The sequence below is a fragment of the Cervus canadensis genome, chromosome 27 (assembly GCF_019320065.1).
Source record: "Cervus canadensis isolate Bull #8, Minnesota chromosome 27, ASM1932006v1, whole genome shotgun sequence".
Taxonomy (NCBI): domain Eukaryota; kingdom Metazoa; phylum Chordata; class Mammalia; order Artiodactyla; family Cervidae; genus Cervus; species Cervus canadensis.
The window spans coordinates 879,200-900,180 of record NC_057412.1 but is presented as its reverse complement, the minus strand read 5'-3'; the positions used below and the strand labels follow the sequence as shown (position 1 = coordinate 900,180).

The 20,981-nt window shown below is 43.3% G+C and overlaps 1 non-coding gene across 1 annotated transcript; it reads left to right on the top strand.

Moving 5' to 3' along the window:
* Positions 1–13,254: 13,254 nt before the first annotated feature.
* On the top strand, positions 13,255–13,361 carry LOC122429001. Its single transcript, XR_006265873.1, has one exon. It is a non-coding gene; the product is annotated as a U6 spliceosomal RNA (small nuclear RNA).
* Positions 13,362–20,981: the final 7,620 nt, after the last annotated feature.

Genomic DNA, 20,981 nt, shown 5'->3' with positions numbered 1-20,981 from the left:
TTTAAAAATGACCTTCCCTTTGTTATACATGGGGCTTCCCTGGTGGCTCAGAAGACAAAGCATCTATCTGCCTGCAATGAGGGAGACCGGGGTTTGATCCCTGGGTCAGGAAGATCCCCTGGAGAAGGAAATGGCAACCCACTCCAGTACTCTTGCCTGGAAAAATCTCATGGACAGAGGAGCCTGGTAGGCTACAGTCCATGGGGTCGCAAAGAGTTGGACACGACTGAGCGACTTCACTTTCACTTTTGTTATACATATTGGAGAAGACATTGGTATGGGTATTGGGCTAACAATCAAATTAACTAAATTGCAACATGATTTTTATAAACTCTGGGCTTTCTTTAATCTTTAGATCTTTACATCTGTAGGAATCCCTTCTATATCTGAGCTCCTCTTAGGAGCCTCTTAGGCAGTAAGCTCCTCCTATCATATCTTGGCAACTAATTGAAGCAACGAAAGGGAAAGAAATGATAAAAATAAATCATTCCAGTTGGCAGAGCATCTCTGTATAGTTCTCAAAGTGGTTGTTTACCAGAAATAAATCTGATACCCTCTTGGTGGCACTGGGTCAAACTGGTCCACTTTTGATGATGACAAGAAGACAAAGGTTCTTTCTTCTTGTGATCTGTGACAGAGCTATGCCTCCTGGAATTAACAGAGTTCTTGTAATCCAGGTTTGCTGACATTCTTGAGGCATGGAAATTTTCCTTATTTGTGTTTCAACTCCAGAGGTTTCCTGACAGAACATCCTAGAAATAGCCTTTCATGGCGGTAGCCATCAGTCCTGGCTGCTGATTGAAATCAGTTGTGGAATTTAGAAAAGTACAGATGTCTACTGAAGATGTGAATTAGAATATTCATGTACATTTTATTTTACATTAATTATTGAGCTGGAATGTTCAATGACTACATAGGGATTACATAAAATGTAGTATGTCTAGATAGAATACCTTGCTGCCATTTAAAATTATTTTATTGTTCAGTTGCTAAATCGTGTCCAACTCTTTGCAATCCCATGGACTGCAGCATGCAAGGTTTCCTGAAGTTTGCGCAAACTCAAGTCCACTGAGTCAATGATGCCATCCAACCGTCTCATCCTCTGCCGTCCCTTTCTCTTGCTGCCTTCAATCTTTCCCAGCATCAGGGTCTTTTCCAGTGAGTCAGGTTTTCATATCAGGTGGCCAAAGTACTGGAGCTTCAGCTTCAGCATCAGTCCTTCCAATGAATATTCAGGGTTGACTTCCTTTAGTACTGACTGGTATGATTCCCTTGCAGTTCAAAGGACTCTCAATCATCTTCTCTAACACCACAGTTTGAAAGAATACCTTGCTGCCATTTAAAATTACGGTGGGGAAGAATCCCTGAGCTAAGAACATATTCATAATGCATTGCTAAGTTAAAAAAAGCAGGCTGAAAAGAGTATTCAGTGTACAACATGGTGATATTTTTGGTAAACACACGCTTATATGCATCATACAAAAAGCCAGAAAGGGACTTCCCTGGTGGTCCAGCGGTTAAGAGTCTGCCTTGCAATGCAAGGGACACCAGTGTGATCCATGGTCCAGGAAGACCCCACATGCGGTGGGGCAACTATGCTCATGCCACAGCTCCCTAGAGCCTATGGTCTCCAAGGTGAGAAGCCACCATAATGAGAAGCCTGAGCATCGCAACTAGAGAAAGCCTGCACATGGCAATGAAGACCCAGGATAGCCAAAAATAACTAACTAAATAAAATTATTTTTAAAAAGCCAGAAGGCCTCACAAAAATACACCCAAGGTGGTCATCAATGTTTGTCTTTTCTTTGGTGCTTTTCTTATTTTCTAAGTTTTAAGCATCAATCATATATTGCTTTTGTATTGGGGGAAAATTCCTTCAATAAATGTTGGTGGTTTCCCCATTAGGGACAATGTAGTGAGAAGAAGTGAAGAAACTAGATACACATGACTGTCTCATTCATTCACTCATTCATGATTTCTACTTAGCCTTTAACTTTTTTCTGTTAATATTATTTAATGTTATTGCTTCCCTGGTGGCTCAGATGGTAAAGAATCTACCTGGAGTGCTGGAGACCTGGGTCTGATCCCTGGGTCGGGAAGATCCCCTGGAGAAGGGAATGGCAACCCACTCCGATATTCTTGCCTGGAGAATCCCATGGACAGAGGAGCCTGGGGGCTATAGGCTATGGGGGTCACAAAGAGTCAGACACAACTGAGCAACTAACACTTTCACTTCCTATTTATTAAGAAAGAATGTCTTAAGCACTTGCTGTGTGGTAAACATTGATGGTTGTAGGCACTTGGACGACAGAAGCTCAGCATTCTCAAATCCAGCATGCAGAAGAGGCTGCAAGAGCTTGTTGTCAGGCCGGTTCCCTCCCCGGAGGCACGGTTGAAGGGAGAGCCTGGGAACGGCCTTTGTTAAACAAACACTCTGTGTGGTTCTGACAGACTCTCTGGTACCACCCTTTGGGAACCTGGGAGGAGTGGGCCCTTGAGCTTAAATAGCTTCAAGTCTAAATGAAGTGAGGGAAAGTTGCTCAGTCGTGTCCGACTCTTTGCGACCCCATGGACTATATAGTTCCATGGAATTCTCCAGGCCAGGATACTGGAGTGGGTAGCCTTTCCCTTCTTCAGGGGATCTTCCCAACCCAGGAATCCAACCCAGGTCTTCCGGGTGGATTCTTTACCAGCTGAGCCACAAAGGAAGCCCAAGAATACCGGAGTGGGTAGCCTATCTCTTCTCCAGGGGATCTTCCTGACCCAGGAATCAAACTGGGGTCTCCTGCATTGCAGGCGTGTTCTTTACTGACTGAACTATCAGGGAAGCCCAGATGGCAAATGTGGAAACCTGGTGTGTTGGTTCCATCGCGGAATGTCGACCGAGTTCCCCAGGGTATCTATGGACCCATGCTCCTTAGCTGCCTTGTTTTAGAATGTGACATGTTTAGGAGGGAAGACAGTCAGAATATACCCAGCCAGGTTGCCAGCTTCCTTGAGGGTCCTCAGACGAGGTGAACATCTGCCTTCCTGAAGGACAGTCGCTCTGATAGCAGTCACCGCTTCGTCAGTGAGTGCCCACCAGGCACTTGACTAAGCATTTTATTGTGTGTGTGTGTGTGTGTGTGTGTGTGTCTGAGATGTCACTTCAGTTGTGTCCAACTCTTTCTGACCAGGCTCCTACGTCCATGGGATTCTCCAGGCAAGAATACTGGAGTGGGTTGCCATTCCCTCCTCCAGAGGATCTTCCCAACTCAGGGATCGAACCAGTGTCTTTTCTGTCTCCTGCATTGGCAAGCGAGTTCTTTACCACTAGGCCTCCTGGGAAGCCCAGGCATTTTATTGAGTCTTCTCAAAAACCTATAGGTTATCTACCCCCTTTTACAGACAAGGAAACTGAGGTTTTAGAGAGCTTAATTAACATCCCTGTGATTACGTGGCCAGTCAGTTGGCTCGTCTCCAAGAAACCCTGGGCTCAACTGCTATATCATCCAGCCTCAAAGTCGACCAGTGGCCACTGTGTAACCTCTAGAGGCGAGGCTGCCTCCAGGGCTCAGGAATATCGCGACTCAGGCAGCCTGCTGCTCCGAGGTCCCGGTTGATCACTTTCTGGTGTGAAATTATTAACTTCAACCTTTGAAAGCTGTGCCCTTCATGCTCCCAGCCAGTACAAAGTTAGAAACACTTGATACAGGGGGTAAAACACAGCCAGCAGCATGTTTCCAAATCACTTTATAAGTCAGGCAGTGTTCTCTCGAGACATTCTCGGGGGCAATGCAGTTAAGAGAACTTCCACCAAAGTCTGTGGACAGGGGGTGTCCACTGAACCAGGGAAAGCTGGGGATTGGGGGAGGTCAGCCCCCTAGAGTGGGAACAGCTAGGGGAGGGCTTTGGGAAATTTGGGCAGTTGACAAGGATTCAGGGAAATTTGCTAGTTTTTGCTCCGAAGTGAAACCCACATTTAGAAGAAAACCTATGTTCTATTCTACCCCTAGGCATGGTTTTTTCAGTCTTGTTTATCACACAATGGTGGAGCATTATCATTATCTCAGTTTTAAATTTTATTGAGATGTAGTTTAAATACCATAAAATTCATGTACCTTTTTAAAATGTACACCCGAGTGGTTTTTAGTATATTCACGGATCAGACGCGTTCTCAGTTGTGTCCGACTCTTTGCGACCCCGTGGACTGTAGCCCACCAGGCTCCTCTGTCCATGGGATTTTCTAGGCAAGAATACTGGAGTGGGTTTCCATTTCCTTCTCCAGGGGATCTTTCAGACCCAGGGATCGAATCTGCGTCTCCTGAGTCTCTTGCATTGCAGGCGGATGCTTTACTTCTGTGCATCTATCACTACTATCTGATCTAGGAACATTTTCCTAGCCAGAAAAGAAACTCCATTCCCATTAGCAATACCTCCCCATTCTCTGTCCCCAATCAGCCTCTGGCAAATTATGGTGATTTTTTAATGGCTTTCTCTTTTCAACTGGATTACAAGAGACTGTGGAACTTACCACTCTTCCTGGCACAAAGTAGGTGCTCAGTAAATGTTTTTTTTCCTTGAGGATAAAGCTGTCAACCTTAAGACTATCCATTCTTTTTTTTGGGAGGGGGGATCCATGTGATAATTTAAAAATTATATTAAATGACCAGAGGAAGAAAACATGCAGCTACCCGCCCCCTCCCCCTCCGCCGCCTGCCAACCTCTCCATCCCATTTATGAAGGCCTGAACTCAGAGGTCTCATGCCTGATAAATGTTTTGTTGGACTTTTAAAATTTCAATTTGATCTAGGAAAAGACAAAGATATCTTGAGTCTTATAATGTGACATGAACATTGACGGTTCAGTGACAGTTCATGTTTTTCCAGCTCATAAAGATACAGTGAGGAAACTTGGACTCTGGGAAAGGAAACGTTATGTTGAAACTCGGATAGGCAAGGGTCTGGATTGGCTGTTGACAGAGCAAAGGGCAGGTCACACCTAGGCTGGTACTCGGCTTCCGTCATGCCTGGGGAGGTCCAAACTCAATGCCTTCTCATTGGCAGAGCATGAAAGCTAAAGATTATCCCCTAATCCTGTGGCATTTTTAAATCCATGGAATGGGCTTTGCTGCTGAAAAATTTTCACTTGAAGTCACACCCTCTTTGGAGATACAAATATGTTGTTTACCCCTGCAGTATCTATGGAGAGGCTTGTCAGAGTGGTGTCTGCAGTGGTTACCGCAGATGAAGTGGGTTTTGTCTCCATCCAGAATTGACTGTGCTCCCTCCACTCAAAATTTCCACTTCTTTTAAAATTCAAATAGTGGAAGCTTATGTGACAACTTTACCTCTGATAAACAAGGGTACATATGATTCAGTGCACTGCTGAAAAGTGGAAACAGCCCAGATGTCCGCTGGTGGATGAACAGATAAATGAAGTGTAGCCTCTTCCGACAACAAAATAGTATTCAGCCTTAAAAAGGGAAGGAAGTACTGACACGTGCGACCACATGGGCAGGCCTTGAGGGCAGCATGCTGAGTGAAAGAAGCCAGACACGAAAGGCCACAGATGGTATGATTCCATTTATGTGAAATGTCCACGAAGAGACAGAAGGCAGATTGGTGGTTGCTAGGGTCTGGGGTAGAGGAAATGGGGAGTGACTGCTGATGAATATGGGATTTCTTTCTTTCCTTTTAGGCATGCTGTGCAGATCTTAGTTCCCCGACCAGGGATCGAACCCATCCCCCCAGCAATGGCAGCGCAGAGTCTTAACCACTGGACCTCCAGGGAAGTCCTTCTTTCTTTCTTTGGCTATGTTGGGTCTCAGTTCCTGCACTTGGAGTCTTGCTGTTGTGAAATGTGAAACCCAAATGACACTGTGACATGGGGATCTTTCATCGCAGCACACAACTGGCTTTCCAGTTGTGACTCTCAGGCTCCAGAGCGTGCTGGTTCAGTAGTTGTGGGGCACATGGGCTTAGCTGCCCTGCCGCCTGTGGGCTGTTAGTTCCCTGATCAGGGAGCAAACCCACGTCTCCTGCATGGCAAGGCGGATTCTTAACCACTAGACCTCCAGGGAAGTCTCCGGATATCTTCTTCGCAGGTGATGAAAATGTTCTGGAAATTAGATAGTGGTGCTAGTTGCACACAACTTTGTGAATATACTAAAGCCCACTAAATTGTATCCTTGAAAATAAATGGTGAATTTCATGCTATATAAATTACATCTGTTTTTTTTTTTTTTAAATAAGAAGAAAGAGAAGATTTGTTGCCAAACATCCCAAGGGGTTAAAAACAAGGGTAAGGGGGAAAAACCCAATCTGGCTTTTTTCCTGGTGTCTGTGCTGAAGATGAACTAGCCACTCCCTTTGCGAGGTATTTGCTGGAGTAAAACTGTTCATGCCCTCACCACGGAAACACCCTCATCCGGGCCTTTATCATTCTTGTCTGGATGGTGGAACTAAAGAATGTTGACAGCTGCAAAGGACCTTGGAGAGTTTAGTCCTGCTGTGTTGCTTGGCAGGTGAGGAAGCTAGTAAAGTGACACGTTCAAGGTTGCCTTGTTATAGGCTAAAACCCCAAACCCGGCCTGCTTTTCACTTGACCGCTTTTGCTTTTGTTTTCTTCCCTCTCCTCACTCTCCCTGTTCAAAAATGGTTGTGCCTTGCACAGACCTTAGTATTCCAGAAACACAAATCTTTTGCCACCTCCCTGCTAAAAATCCACCACGGCTTCCCACTGTCCTTCATCTCCCCTCTGCCCCTTGGCTTCTGAAAGAAACTGCCCTCTTGGTTCAACACACAGTGTAGGGCTTCCCTGGTGGCTCAGTGGGGAAGAATCCACCTGCCAATGCAGGAGACCTGGGTTCAATCCCTGATCCGAGGAGATGCCACATGCTGCAGAGCCACATGTGGCCGCGTGCCACAACTGTTGAGCTTCTGCCCTAGAGTCTGGCTCCACAGCAAGAGAAGACACCACAGTGAGAAGTCCTTGCTCTGAAACTAGAGAGCGGCCCCTGCTCTAGAGAAAAAACACAACTGTAGAAAAGACCACTCAGCAACAAAGACCTAGCATGGCCAAAAATAAATAAATAAATTAAAAAAAACCACTTAAAAAAACTTGTGCTAAAAAACAACACACACACACAGTGTACTTTCCAATATCGCTTTGTTGTTCATGTTTTGTTACTAAACTTTGTATACATTTATGCCTTCATTCCTCAGCTAAACCCTGAGTTTCTTGAAGACTGGAATCATGTTTTATGCATTTTATGCACAGGGCCCAGTGCAGTTCTTTGAACTTGGGAGGGCTCAGGAAATACTTGTGGAAGAGTTGATTGCATTCAAGACTACATACACTGAATCTTTGCCCAGACACATCCAAGGAATAGCCCAGAGGACTTCTGTCAGTAGGTGACCAATATGTGCCTGGTCTCTTCTGTTGGGATACCAACACTGAGTTTAATTTTTAGTTGTTTTCTGGACAAAAAGATTCTGGAAGCCTTTCATGAGAATCGGTTTAGTCCCCAAAAGGCAAACCTTGGGACTTAAAAACAGAACCAAATATTATTGTTGAAATAACGTTTCTATTCATTACAGAAGTAATTTGTGTTCATTGTAGAAGACTTGGAAAATTCTGAGAAAGTACTAGGAATATAAAGGAGACAATATAAAAGCACCCCTAATTCTAGCCCCTGAGGAGTATCTATTGATAGCCTTTGATTTGTATAGCCATTTTTCTCTGCACACACATGCACCACAGATAGACTGTTTACAAGAACGAGATCCCACTCTGCATGCTGTGTTGTAAGCTGTTTTAAAATTGAATGAAAAATGAACATTTGAAAGTGCATTAAGTGGGAAGAATTTTTTCGCCTTCAACTCAAATGACTCACTCTAATGACATGGAGAAAAGGCAACTCAATATTTGTTTTGCTCCTTTGCTTTTCTTGGTGCAGGAAGGCGTGAAACAGACAGGGTAGAAAGAGTTCTACGAACTGAGGAATGAGTGCCTCTGTAGCCCCCACCTCGCCCGGTGACACGGGACTCTGCCCATCTTTTCGAGTCTTTGTCTTCTTACCAGTTCAGTGAAGGAACTGTGTCCATTAAGGTCCTTTCCTAGCTCTAGGCTCTTGTGAGCTTGAAGTTTCTCCTTGTCCCTTCTTTGTCCTTGGTTACTTTGGAGCCCTCTATGTGCTCAAGAAGGCAGGGCATGTTACTGCTTTTTTTTTTTTTTTACTGATTTATGCCAGTGCAGTCCCTGGCAAATAATTGACACTTAACAAATATTTGTTAATGAATGAATGGATGAGACTCTCATGAATGATGTCCTTTGTCACAAACATCGTTAGACCACATGGTCTTCTTTTGGAAGCACCAAATGGGAATTCTATATTTAGATTCTTGGAATTGGGATAAAAATACAAGTGAGTAACATCATACATCAGTTGGTTAATGGAAAATATTTTCCCATTCTCCAGGTCCCATTTGGCTCCCGCTGTGGCTTCATTAGGGAGATATGGCAAGTTCCATTGGTCTCAGGTCCCTTCTGCTACTCCCATGTTCTTTCAGACACCCGGTTTCCTCTCTGGTTAGAAAAGTCATTCTACAAGGACTCAAGCTAGCGCCACCTGGGAAGCCATAAAGTGAAAGCAGACCCTCTCAGACTTTAGTGCTCTTAAGAATTGCCTAGGGTCTTGTTGTTGTTCAGTCACTAAGTCATGTCCAACTCTTTGCGATCCCAAGGACTGCAGCATGCCAGGCTCCCCTGTCCTTTACTATCTCTCAGAGTTTGCTCAAACTCATGTCCACTGAGTTGGTGATGCCGCCCAGCCATCTCATCCTCTGGGCATAGTGATCCACATTTTAAATACTTGTTCAGAGTGATTTAGATGCAGGTGGTCTGAAAACGCACACTTTGAGGAACACTAGCTTAAAATATTTCAGGTGCAGTATTTTGTCAAGCAGACAAGGCTGCCAAGAGAAGGCTATTAGAATATTCTTCATCAAGTATCAGCTTGCCCAAGCTTTGGTTTCCACGGAGACTGGGAAATAACAACACAATGGTTCATGTTCATTACAGGTTTACCGTGCCAAGAGCTTTCCTAAGTGCCTTACATACATTATGTTCTTTAATGCTCTTAAGAGTCCTCTGGGGTAGGTCTGACTATTACCGCCATTGTACAAGGAAACTGAGGCTCAAGAAGTACCTCTGACTTACCTATGATCAGGTGAAGCTGACAAGAGGATTAAGTAATCAAGTGCTACTACTGCCAGGTTAGGGAAACTTAACTATTATTTTTACAACAGCTGGTGAATGCCATTGGCCAGTAGGGAGAGTAATTCATATTTTGGTTTACATATTCATGTCTTTCCTCATGTGTAGATTGCTCTTGGCAATTGTGAAACTGAAAAACAAAACAATTCAGTGAAACTAATGAAATTCATGTCTTCTCCCCATGGGTGAGACCAGCCCTAGTTTCAGTCCCTGCCATGTTCTGAATGTAGTGTTACTTTTACTGAACTGTTCTATTAGGGAAACTTCTGAGCACTGATTACTCACCAGATATTTGATGATATTAGGGAGTTATTAGGGCTTACCAGGTGGCTCAGTGGTAAAAAATCTGCCTGAAGGAGACGCAGGAGACACAAGTTCAGTCCTGGCATTAGGAAGATCCCCTAGAGGATGGCAACCCACTCCAGTATTCATGCCAGGATAATCCCATGGACAGAGGAGCCTGGTGGGCTACAGTCCATGGGGTTGCAGAAGAGTTGGACACAGCCGAGTACACACATAGACACACAAGGAATTATTATTTTTATTACCTTGGGTATAATACTGATTTTGTGGTTATGTTGAAAGGAGTGCTTTATGTATAAATGAACTACTAGGAGGTTTTGGATTTTCTTCTAAATAATTCAGTTTGGGCAGTAGATGAATGAAACAAAATCAGTTTTAGGATGACAGTTGTTAAAGTTGGCTGATGAACACAAAAAGGACTTCTTATACTGTTGCCTCTAGTTTTGTATGTTTGAATATTTTCATAATGAAGAGTAAAATCTAATTTCCTGTCTCATGTCCTTTACTCTCTGCAAGTGGATTTAATACCGATCACTAAAATGCTTGAGGCTAATAATGGATTAATATGTGATTTCTGTAAGAGAGAATTTCCTCTTTTTCTGGCCACGTGGCATGTGAAATCTTAGTTCCCTGACCAGGGATCGAACCTGTGCCCCCTGCAGTGGATCCTAACCACTGGACTGCTAGGAAAGTCCAGCATTTATGTTTTAAACAAGGATCTGCAATGTCTTAACCCAAAGAAGGAAATGCTGTGGAAATTTCAGGTATTACCCCAACCTGATAGGAGAAGTATTTGTATTAACTTGAACTTTCTCCTTCCCTACTTTTAGCGATCAGGTACAGAATTGAACCTGATTCCTACCTCTGGGGACACTTTTGATCATCATTTTTTTTTTTTAATGATGCTTTGTAATAACATGGTGTTATGTAATGTTCAAAATGCTTCCATTTGCTACTCCTCGACCATTATTTCTTTTCTATGAGTAGACTGTGTATTGTTAAGCATGGGAACAAATAAAGGTTGCCAGAGGTTAACTGGATTTAGTTATTGGACTGGTTAATTAATTCTTTTGTTATCTATCCTCCAAACAAGAAGCATGCACTGAACACCTTGTATACATCTTGATATGGAGCTGGACTGACATGATACATACAAGATACTGCCTGACCTTGAGGTGCTCACACTTGGGGGGGTGTGCTAAGTGAATAAATCTACGAGGCTGAGGGCTTTACAGAGGAGAAGAGACTTGTGCTGGGCCATGCAAAATAAATGGAAGTTCATCCCATTTCCAGTGAATGTCAGAACGAGAACCCTGGCATTCTGTCTGTTCCGTCCAGCACAATTTCTAGGTGGCAGTTGAGCTTCGCCTTTTTCATTGGAAAAATCTCAATTTCCTGAGTTCCTTAGAACTCGGGCAGGATTTTTCTAACAGCCTTAGAGTGACGCTGTCATCTACGCTGCACTAAGTGAAGCTGTCCTCTTTGTCTGGGATGCAGGGAGCAGTCTGCTCCTGGAAAGGAACGGGTGGAGGGCAGGCTGCCGCCCAGGGTACCATTCCTGCTAGAATACAGCCCAGGGGCATTCCGTCCTCCGTGATACAGATGACAGCATCCTTCCTTCGGAGGCTTTCCAGGTGCTGTGGAGAACCTCACTCCTGTTTACTTGTTCTTGCAGCCATTACTCACCTTGTCCCTCACACCCCCCACACTTGCACACAAAGCCACAGACTGACTTACAGGAAAAAAAAAAAAAAATCGAAACCTTCCCCCAGCCCCATTCTAAAATGTCAAGTGTTTCAGTTTTGAGAAAAAAAGAAAGCTGAAGAAAACATGACTCATGACAGGGCTGACAAACAACTATCCGGAGGTATGCTGGTGAGTCACGGCGTGGAGATCTGCCTTTATGTTGTGGAAAAGACCAGGATTGAGGGAGCATCATGGGACCAGCCGGTAAAATTCCACTACTCTCCGAGGCCGATTTGGAAGTCATTGAAAAACCCTGGGCTGCTTTCAGCTCCAGTCTAGTGCAGGGCTCTGGGTGTCCTCAGGTATGTTGACCTACACAGGAAATCAGAAACAATGATTATTAATAACTGGAACAGAGCCATTATTATCTTTCCATGTCCGCTGCTATGCTGAACCAACCCTGCTTGCTTCTTCGAGCCAGTGAGACCGCTGGATTTTCTTGAAGGGTACTGGGTTGCTAAGCAACAGTGCTGGCAGCATCCATCATGCCCAGCAATGTCAGCGAGCCAGTGTGGCTTCCAGAACACGCCCCCACCCCCACCCCACCCCCATCCCTCCCACCCCTCCCCTACAAAAGCATTAATTTGCATCTAGGGTAGAGGACCTGAGCCAGGTGATTCTGTGGATAAAACATCACAGTGCAGCACACGAAGCGCAAATATTGTTTTTGGTTGCAAAGCAAGGCATGTGACGTAGTTGAAAATACAGGCTCATTTGTGTATGCTCTACACATAAAGAGGGTAGGCATAATTTAAAAGCCTGCATGTCAAATATCCTGGTGTGTTCTGTCTTTAAATCATTTTTTTTTCCCTCTCTCTGCCCATACAGCATCTTATTTATACCCTGTTTTGTCCATATCTACCTCCCTCCCTTTGTTCTGTGGTCTCCTGGGTGATAAAGCTATTGTTTGTGTGTAGGGCTGTGTGGACAAAGGGAGCCTCTTTCTACATGGGAGACAGCCCTGTAGTTAACCGTTGGAGGCTGCCAATTACAAGGCCCATCGAATGGCAGCTTTGCTCTGGAAGTGCCCATTTTTCTGGGTGGGGTCTCACCTGGGCCCCAGCTGTCTGTATCTTTTACTTCCTTTTGAGAGGCAGCAGGCTGCATAAGCTGACTAAATGCCAGAGGCAAAGGGATGGACAGGAAGAGTATCAGCTTTGGGGTGAGACAGACCTACATTTAAATCCTTTCTCTTCTCCAACCAGCTCTGGCATCCTGGCAACTTTCTCTCCCTGTTTCTGAAAAAGATGTTAATAAAAACCACCTCACTGGGTTTTTGGGAGGGTTGGGTGTGTCAATGCATTAATACTCCTGGCCCCCAGGGTTTATTAAGGAGCAGATATTACAAGGATTGAGAGTCCTTTGAATTGCAAGGAGATCAAACTAGTCAATCCTAAAGAAAATCAACCCTGAATATTCATTGGAAGGACTGATACTGAAGCTAAAGTGCCAATACTTTGACCACCTAATGTGAAGAGCTAACTCATTGGGAAAGATCCTGATGCCGGGAAAGACTGAAGGCAAAAGGAGAAGGGGGTGGCAGAGGATGAGATGGTTAGATAGCATAACCTACTCAATGGACATGAATTTGATCAAACTCCAGGAGATAGTAGAGGACAGAGGAGCCCAGTGTGCTGCAGTCCATGGGCTTGCAAAGAGTAGGACACAATTTGGTGACTGAACAACACAACAATTACAGAGATTGAGTGAATCACAGATGATTCTCAGTCATAAAGGAATTTAAGGTGTCATCTGGTTCAGCCCAACAAAGAATTCTATTTTGCCTACTTTTTCCAGTGGATAATCAGGACAGGATCCAGCTGGATTGCCAAGGTTGATGCTTGGTGCTTGGGTTGAGTATGATGTCTATCACCTTCCTTAAAGTTATCGCTTGGCTTTGGGGACCTTACATTGGAGCAATGTTCTTCCTTATAAAACTGAACAGTGGTGCTCGCTTCGGCAGCACATATACTAAAATTGGAACGATACAGAGAAGATTAGCATGGCCCCTGCACAAGGATGACACGCAAATTCGTGAAGCGTTCCATATTTTTTGTTCATCACAGCACTGTTTATAATAGCCAGGACATGGAAGCAACCTAGATGCCCATCAGCAGGATAAGGAAGCTGTGGTACATATACACCATGGAATATTACTCAGCCATTAAAAAGAATTCATTTGAATAAGTTCTAATGAGATGGATGAAAGTGGAACCCATTATATAGAGTGAAGTAAGCCAGAAAGATAAACACCAATGCAGTATACTAATGCATATATATGGAATTTAAGAAGATGGTAATGATAACCCTATATGCAAAACAGAAAAGGAGACACAGACACAGTCTGTACAGAACAGACTTTTGGACTCTGTGGGAGAAGGCGAGGGTGGGATGTTTAGAGAGAACAGCATCGAAACATGTATATTATTTAGGGTGAAACAGATCACCAGCCCAGGTTGGATGCATGAGACAAGTGCTCGGGCCTGGTGCACTGGCAAGACCCAGAGGGATCGGGTGGAGAGGGACGTGGGAGGGGGGATCGGGATGGGGAACACATGTAAATCCATGGCTGATTCATGTCAATGTATGGCAAAAACCACTACAATATTGTAAAGTAATTAGCCTCCAACTAATAAATGGAAAAAAAAAAAAAGAAACAAAACCAAACCTGCACAACTCTGGCTAGGTGAAATCAGGAAAAAAAAATACATGAATCTGAACTAAATTAAATTCTTAATTAAAGAATTATAATAGCTTGGGGAAAAAAAAACTGAACAGTGTTGGCTGGCAGGAACCTTTGGTTGACTACGAGATTTTGGTGGTGGTCAAGACCTGGAATTTGATAGAGGTCTAATAAAACTGAAGGGTGTTCCTTGGGAAACTGGGAGGATGATTTTGCTGGGTTTTCGTCCAACAGCTCTGGCAAAGTTTATGTTCCCTCTGCTGTGAAGCCATTAAAGCTATGTCTAATGCCCCATTGAGGCCAATCTCTTAAACAGGAAATATGTGGGATGCCTTATCTGAAGGTGACTTTCTAATTTTAGATTTAAACCACAACCACTGAAGATGGTTAGTGCCAGCAAGTCTTCCTCAGTTTACAAAAAATTCTACTGTTTTTTTTTTTTTTTTACATTTAAAGACTCCACCTCTCACCCTCAAGAATCCAAACCATTCACTTAGAAAAACTACTCCCTTTGAAGGAAAGCTAGGGCTTTCCTGATCTGGTGTTTCCAGCCAAGGAAGAGCCAAACGGACTGCCCCCAGCCCTAGCTTGCGGGAGCCACGTCCCATGGTTCACGGGGCAGCCAGTCCTTTTTCAGAGCCTGGGAAGAGGGTAAGGGATCAGTCTAGGTTTACAGCAGGTCAGAGTTGAAGGAGAAGACTGATGAGCAAAGTAAATTCAAAGGAGACAGGTGGGCCAGGGCATCTGGGAGACCCTGGTTATGAGAATGGGGAGGGGTGCTGCCCTGGTGGTCAGGCAGAGGAAATGGGTGAGGAAGGGCTCTTGGAGTCCTACCAGGGAGGGTCTCTGCTCCTCCCATCCCCACCCAAGGGTGCTTTGGAGCCCAAGACCATGAGGAGGTAGGAAAGATTCCTCCAAAGGCAGGACACTCTGCAGTGGAGGTGACATAGAGGCCAAGATCAATGACAAAATATTTCCATCTAGAATCTGTCAAGGAACACGAGCCAGACTCACTCGTTTTCTGTCTGGGCTTCGTCGCTTGACTGTCACTTCCAGCAAGTTATTTATTTAACCTCTTGGAGCCTCAGTTTCCTCATCAGGAAAAGTGGGAGATAATAATACATATCTTTTGGATTATTTTGAGACAATTGAGGTAATTCATTTAAAGTTCTTGGGACAGTGCCTGACACACAAAATACTCCAGAACTTTTAACTCTTATTTGTTGTTGTTTTGACCTAAGCATCTCTCTGGAAAAGCAGCTGTTTACCCACACATTTTCTTTTGCTATGTGTTAGAAGTGACAGTGGGTTGTAAGAAGCTCCAATTCTACCTCAAAGTGTGAAAGCCTTTGATGCTGAAACTCCAATACTTTGGCCATGTGATGTGAAGGGCCAACTCATTAGAAAAGACCCTAATGCTGGGAAAGATTAAAGGCGGGAGGAGAAGGGGATGACAGAGGATGAGATGGTTTAATGGCATCACGGACTCAATGGACATGAGTTTGGGTAAACTCCGGGAGATGGTGAAGGACAGGGAGGCCTGGCGTGCTACAGTTCATGGGGTCACAAACAGTCGGACAGGACTGAGCAACTGAACAACTTCCAGTCAACCACGGAGAAGTGGTTTGCAGAAAGCTCACAATCATGGCCTCTGGGGCCCAGTATAGCTCCCTGGGAGGAACTACTCTTTCCCCAGCTTGCCAACAGTTTTCTTCTTTTGGGTGGTTGGGGCCTCATGGCCTGTTGAAAATTAGGATACAAGAAGTGCAAGCCGCACCCAGGTATTAAATCTGTTCTTCCATCACAAGGCTGTGACCTTGAAGGGGATTTCACAAGGACCATGGAGGTGGAGCAGAAGGTGGGAGTGACTGTGCTCACGTCTACCCTCTTTGCACACCTGTCAGCAGGGCTTGGCAGCCTAAATTCCAGCCTGGATCACAGAACCCTGGGGCCTTATGGGGGTGAATAGTTGCTCATCTGAGTGATGGAGGCTCCACTAATAGCTGCCAACCTCATGGGACCAGAGATGGGTCCTGAGAGCTGTCAAGCAGTTGGTGTCTGGCCAGGTAGGGCAGCAAGGATGTAGAATGTATTACACCTGGGCCTCTTAGCAGAGGACTTGCAGGAAGAGGTGCTTCCCCTGCTATGCTCTCCAGGCTCTTTTGTGTTAAGTGAAGGTATGTTCCCTCTTGCTTCCTCCCTCTCCTCTTCCTTTACAATCAAACATTACATGTAGACTGTAAAAACAGTGTCAGGAAGACTTCATATCTTGGTAGAGACATGGAAAGGGCATGTTAGGATCTATGTAGCCTGGTGACATTTCTGTTGCAAATCCACCTGATGCTCTGGATGAGCTGTCAGGTACAGCCTTTTAAGTGAAGATCTGAGATCATAAAGAAGTAAAGGAAATCCCCAGTGGCCAAATGAAGAGGGAGTAGCAAACTACAACATCAAGCACATGATAGAAGCAGGGATAAGCCGGGGGGTGGGATACTGGTTTCGGTAATCTGGCACTTGGGTTTGAAGGTTCATCCATGATATTTGTGTTAGCTTCCAGTTTGGGGATATTGTGAATACTGCTGCTTTGAATATTCTAGTACATTAATTTTGATGGAACATAAGATATTTCTGTTGGACAAATATATAAGAGAAAAATGACTGGACCTTAGGTATTCATAAACTCACATTTGGAGGACACTTCTATACAGTTTTTTCGAAGTGGTTGACCATTTTAAATTCCCAGTGCATGAGCATTCCAGTTGCTCCATATTTTCCTCAACAGTTGATATTGTCTTTTCTTCTCTGCCTCATTTGAGCCATTTGAATTAAATTTATGATTCCATGATGACTAATGAGAAAGAATACTTTTTCATAAGTATTTTGGCAATTTTGTATATGCTTTTATGAAATGCCTGTTCAAGTATTTTGTTAATATTTCTGTTCTTTCTTACGTGATTTGTTGTTCTTTATATGGTTTGGGTGGGCTCTGGGAGTTGGTGGTGGACGGGGAGGCCTGGTGTGCTGCGGTTCATGGGATCACAAAGAGTTGGACACAACTGAGCAACTGAACTGAACTGATATACTTAAAATATAGATCTTTTTCAGGTATATATATTGCAAGTATCGTTTCTCATGACTTGCTTTTTCACTCTCCTAGTGATGCTTTTTGATGAACAGATATGCCTGAGTTTCAGTTCAGTTCAGTCACTCAGTCTTGTCTGACTCTTTGAGACCCCATGGACTGCAGCACACCAGTCCTCCCTGTCCATCACCAACTTCCAGAGTTTACCCAAACTCATGTCCATTGAGTTCGTGATGCCATCCAATCATCTCATCCTCTGTCATCCCCTTCTCCTCCCACTCTCAATCTTTCCCAGCATCAGGGTCTTTTCCAATGAGTCGGCTCTTCACATCAGGTGGCCAAAGTTTTGGAGTGTCAGCTTCAACATCAGTCCTTCCAATGAACACTCAGGATTGCTCTCCTTTAGGATGGACTGGTTGGATCTCCTTGCAGTCCAAGGGACTCTCAAGAGTCTTCTCCAACACCACAGTTCAAAAGCATCAATTCTGCACTCAGCTTTGTTTATAGTCTAACTCTCACATCCATACATGACTACTGGAAAAACCATAGCCTTGACTCGATGGACCTTTGTTGGTAAAGTAATGTCTCTGCTTTTTAATAATAAAGTCCAATTATCAAACTTTTATTCATAACACTTGTTTTATATGACTTATTTAAGAAATTCTTGTTTTTCTCCAAAGTAATAAAGATATTTCCTATGTTTCCTTTTAGAAGCCTTATTATTGTTCATGTTTTTATCTACAATTCATCTGGAATTCATTTTTTGTAAAGTTTTTTTGTATATATATATAGGTTGATATTACTTTTCCCCATCTAGCTACCCAGTTGATTCTAACATTTAATTAAAAGTTGTATTCTTTCCTCCCTTGGACTGCACTGTCATCTTTGCCATAAATCAAGTGACCATATACATATTGGTCAGTTTCTGAATTCTCTTCCTTTAGTCAGTTTATTTACCCTTGTGACAATATCACATTGTATATTGTTACCTAGCTTTATAATGAGTCTTGATATCAGATAGAGAGAGTCTTCTAACTTCTTCAAGCTTGTCTTGGTTCTTCTTGATCCTTTGCATTTACATGTACAGTTGAGAATCAACTTTTGATTTCAATGCATAGTCACTAAACCTTCTGGGGTTTTTAAAAAATTATGACTACTTTGAAAACTCTAAATATATCAAATCGTAGAGTGTTTATGTCTTTATAATTTTGAATCTTCCAATGTATGAACATGGAAAAGCTCTTGTACAACATTAATTACATTAATGCCTAGGTATTTGATGTTTTATTGATATTACTGTAAGTTCCTCATGTAGGTTCAGGGTTTAAATGTACATTGTACATTTGGTCTGGGAATTCCCAAGCTGAGAAATTAATGTAAAACTGTTCTCAAGCAGTACTAATATCCATGAAATGCCTGTGAGAAGCAAATAAAAAACCTCCTCAGAGAATATGCCCTCAATCGAGGGAGCTCTAAACTGCTAAAATAGAAGCATACTAAATATGATTTCACAAACTAAGATTGCGATCCAGCATGAGCTGGGGCCAGCAGATGACCACTGTGAGATTAGATCCTAACAATTTAAGCTAATAGGACCATCAAATAAATTATAAAATAAATATATTTAAAATGAGTCAGGACTTAAAAGAAAGTATTAAACATATATAAAGAGAATTAGACATTATTAAAAAGAATGAGGCAGTTCTGAAAAAGGAATCCAATAGGACTAACAAAAAATGAAAAGTATACAGTTATTAGAGGGTCAGTGGACAAGTCACACAAACCTGAAAGAGAACTTGGAAACTAGAAGGTAGAGTCGAGGATATCGCACAGAAAGCAGCTCAGAGAGACTAAGAGATGGGAAACACGAAAGATTAAGACAAGTCCATGCTGAAGGAGATCAGTCCTGATTATTCATTGGAAAGACTGATGCTGAAGCTGGAACTCCAATACTTTGGCCACCTGATGTGAAGAACTGACTCATTTGGAAAGACCCTGACGCTGGGAAAGATTGAAGGAAGGAGAAGGGGACGACAGAGGACGAGGTGGTTGGATGGCAACATTGACTCAATGGACATGAATTTGAGTAAACTCAGGAGTTGGTGATGGACAGGGGCCCTGGTGTGCTGCTGTCCATGGGGTCTCAAAGAGTCGGACATGACTGAGCGACTGAGTTGAGCTGAGCTGAAGAGACAAGTAGTATCGGAAGGGATTTTCAATACACATATAATGGGATTTTCAAAAAGAAGATAGATCGGGAGGAAGAAGCAATTCTCAAAGCGATAATGGCTAAAAAATTTTTAGAATTTATTAAAGACTTGAATCCTAAGAGATCAAGAAGCCCAATAAGTTCTGAGCAGAATTTAAAAAATATATATCTATAGTGTAAATGGAAAGAAAAATCAAGAAAACTCAACAACCCAATAGAAGGAGAAAAAGAGAAAAGGAAAAGGTAGGGTAAAGAGAAAAGTACAAAATAAAGCAATAGTAATAAGTAAGCAATAAGTAAGTAGTAATAAGTAATATATGAGTAATCATTGTAAGTATTATATGTAGAATACATTATTCAAGAGTAAATAAAATAGTGAGAAAACACACACCAACAGAATACAAATCAAGAGAAAGCTAGTGTAGCTACAATAATATGAGACAAAATAGTCTTTAAGTATAAAAGCACTTTGGGGAGAAAAATACTCACCACATATGATAAAAGAAAAAATTCGTTAAGATCAATTCCCCTTGGGACTTCCCTGGTGGCTCAGTGCTAAAAATCTACCTGCCAATGCAGGGGACATGGGTTCGATCCCTGATCTGGGAAGATTCCACATGTCACAGAGTGGCTGAGCCCGTGTGCCAAAAGTACTGTGCCCATGTGCCACAACTACTGAAGCCCGCGTGCCCTGGAGCCTGTGCTGTGCATCACGAGAAACCTGAGCACCGCAACTGGAGAGTAACCCCCGAATACCGCAACTAGGGAGAGTGGGTGTGCACGCAGCAGCAAAGACCCAGTGCAGCCGAAAATAAATAATAAATAAGTAAATTTAAAGAAGAGAATGGCCACTCACTCCAGTGTTCTTGCCTGGAGAATTCCATGGACAGAGGAGCCTGGTGGGCTACAGTCCATGGGGTCACAAAGAGTCGGACACGACTGAGTGACCAACACACAAATACACACATGATATGTCCCCCTGGATTGCACCTAACAAGGTCACCTTAAAATATATATTGCAGAAACTTACATAATTACAGGGAAATATTGGCAAATTCATAGTCATGGTGGGAGATTTTAACATATCTTCCATGGTAATCGATAAAGCAGGAAGACAGAAAAGTAGTAAGATTTTAGGAGATTTGAACAATGCAATGAAAGCCTCTGTGTGTGCTGTCACTTCAGTCTTGTCCAGCTCTTTGCCACCGTATGGACTGTAGCCCAACAGGCTCCTCTGTCTGTGAAATTCTCCAGGCAAGAATCCTGGAGTAGGTAGTCATTCCTTTCTCCAGGGTATCTTCCCTACTTAGGGATCAAACTTGGGTCTCTTACATCCCCTGCATTGGCAGGCGGTGCACCACCTGGGAAGCCCATACAATGAATAAGCTTGAGCAATAATCATACATGTAATTCTACACTCAATAATAGAGCATATATGTTCTTTCTAAGCAACTATGGGGAGAAGGCAATGGCAACCCACTCCGGTACTCTTGCCTGGAAAATCCCATGAATGGAGGAGCCTGGTAGGCTGCAGGCCATGGGGTCGCAAAGAGTCGGACACGACTGAAGCGACTTAGCAGCAGCAGCAGCAAGCAACTATGGAACATTTATAGAAGTTGACTATATACTAGGCATTTATGTTATGAGGCCATTTTATATAATGTTTAAAAAGTTGTAAGACTATACTACACAATCTTTGT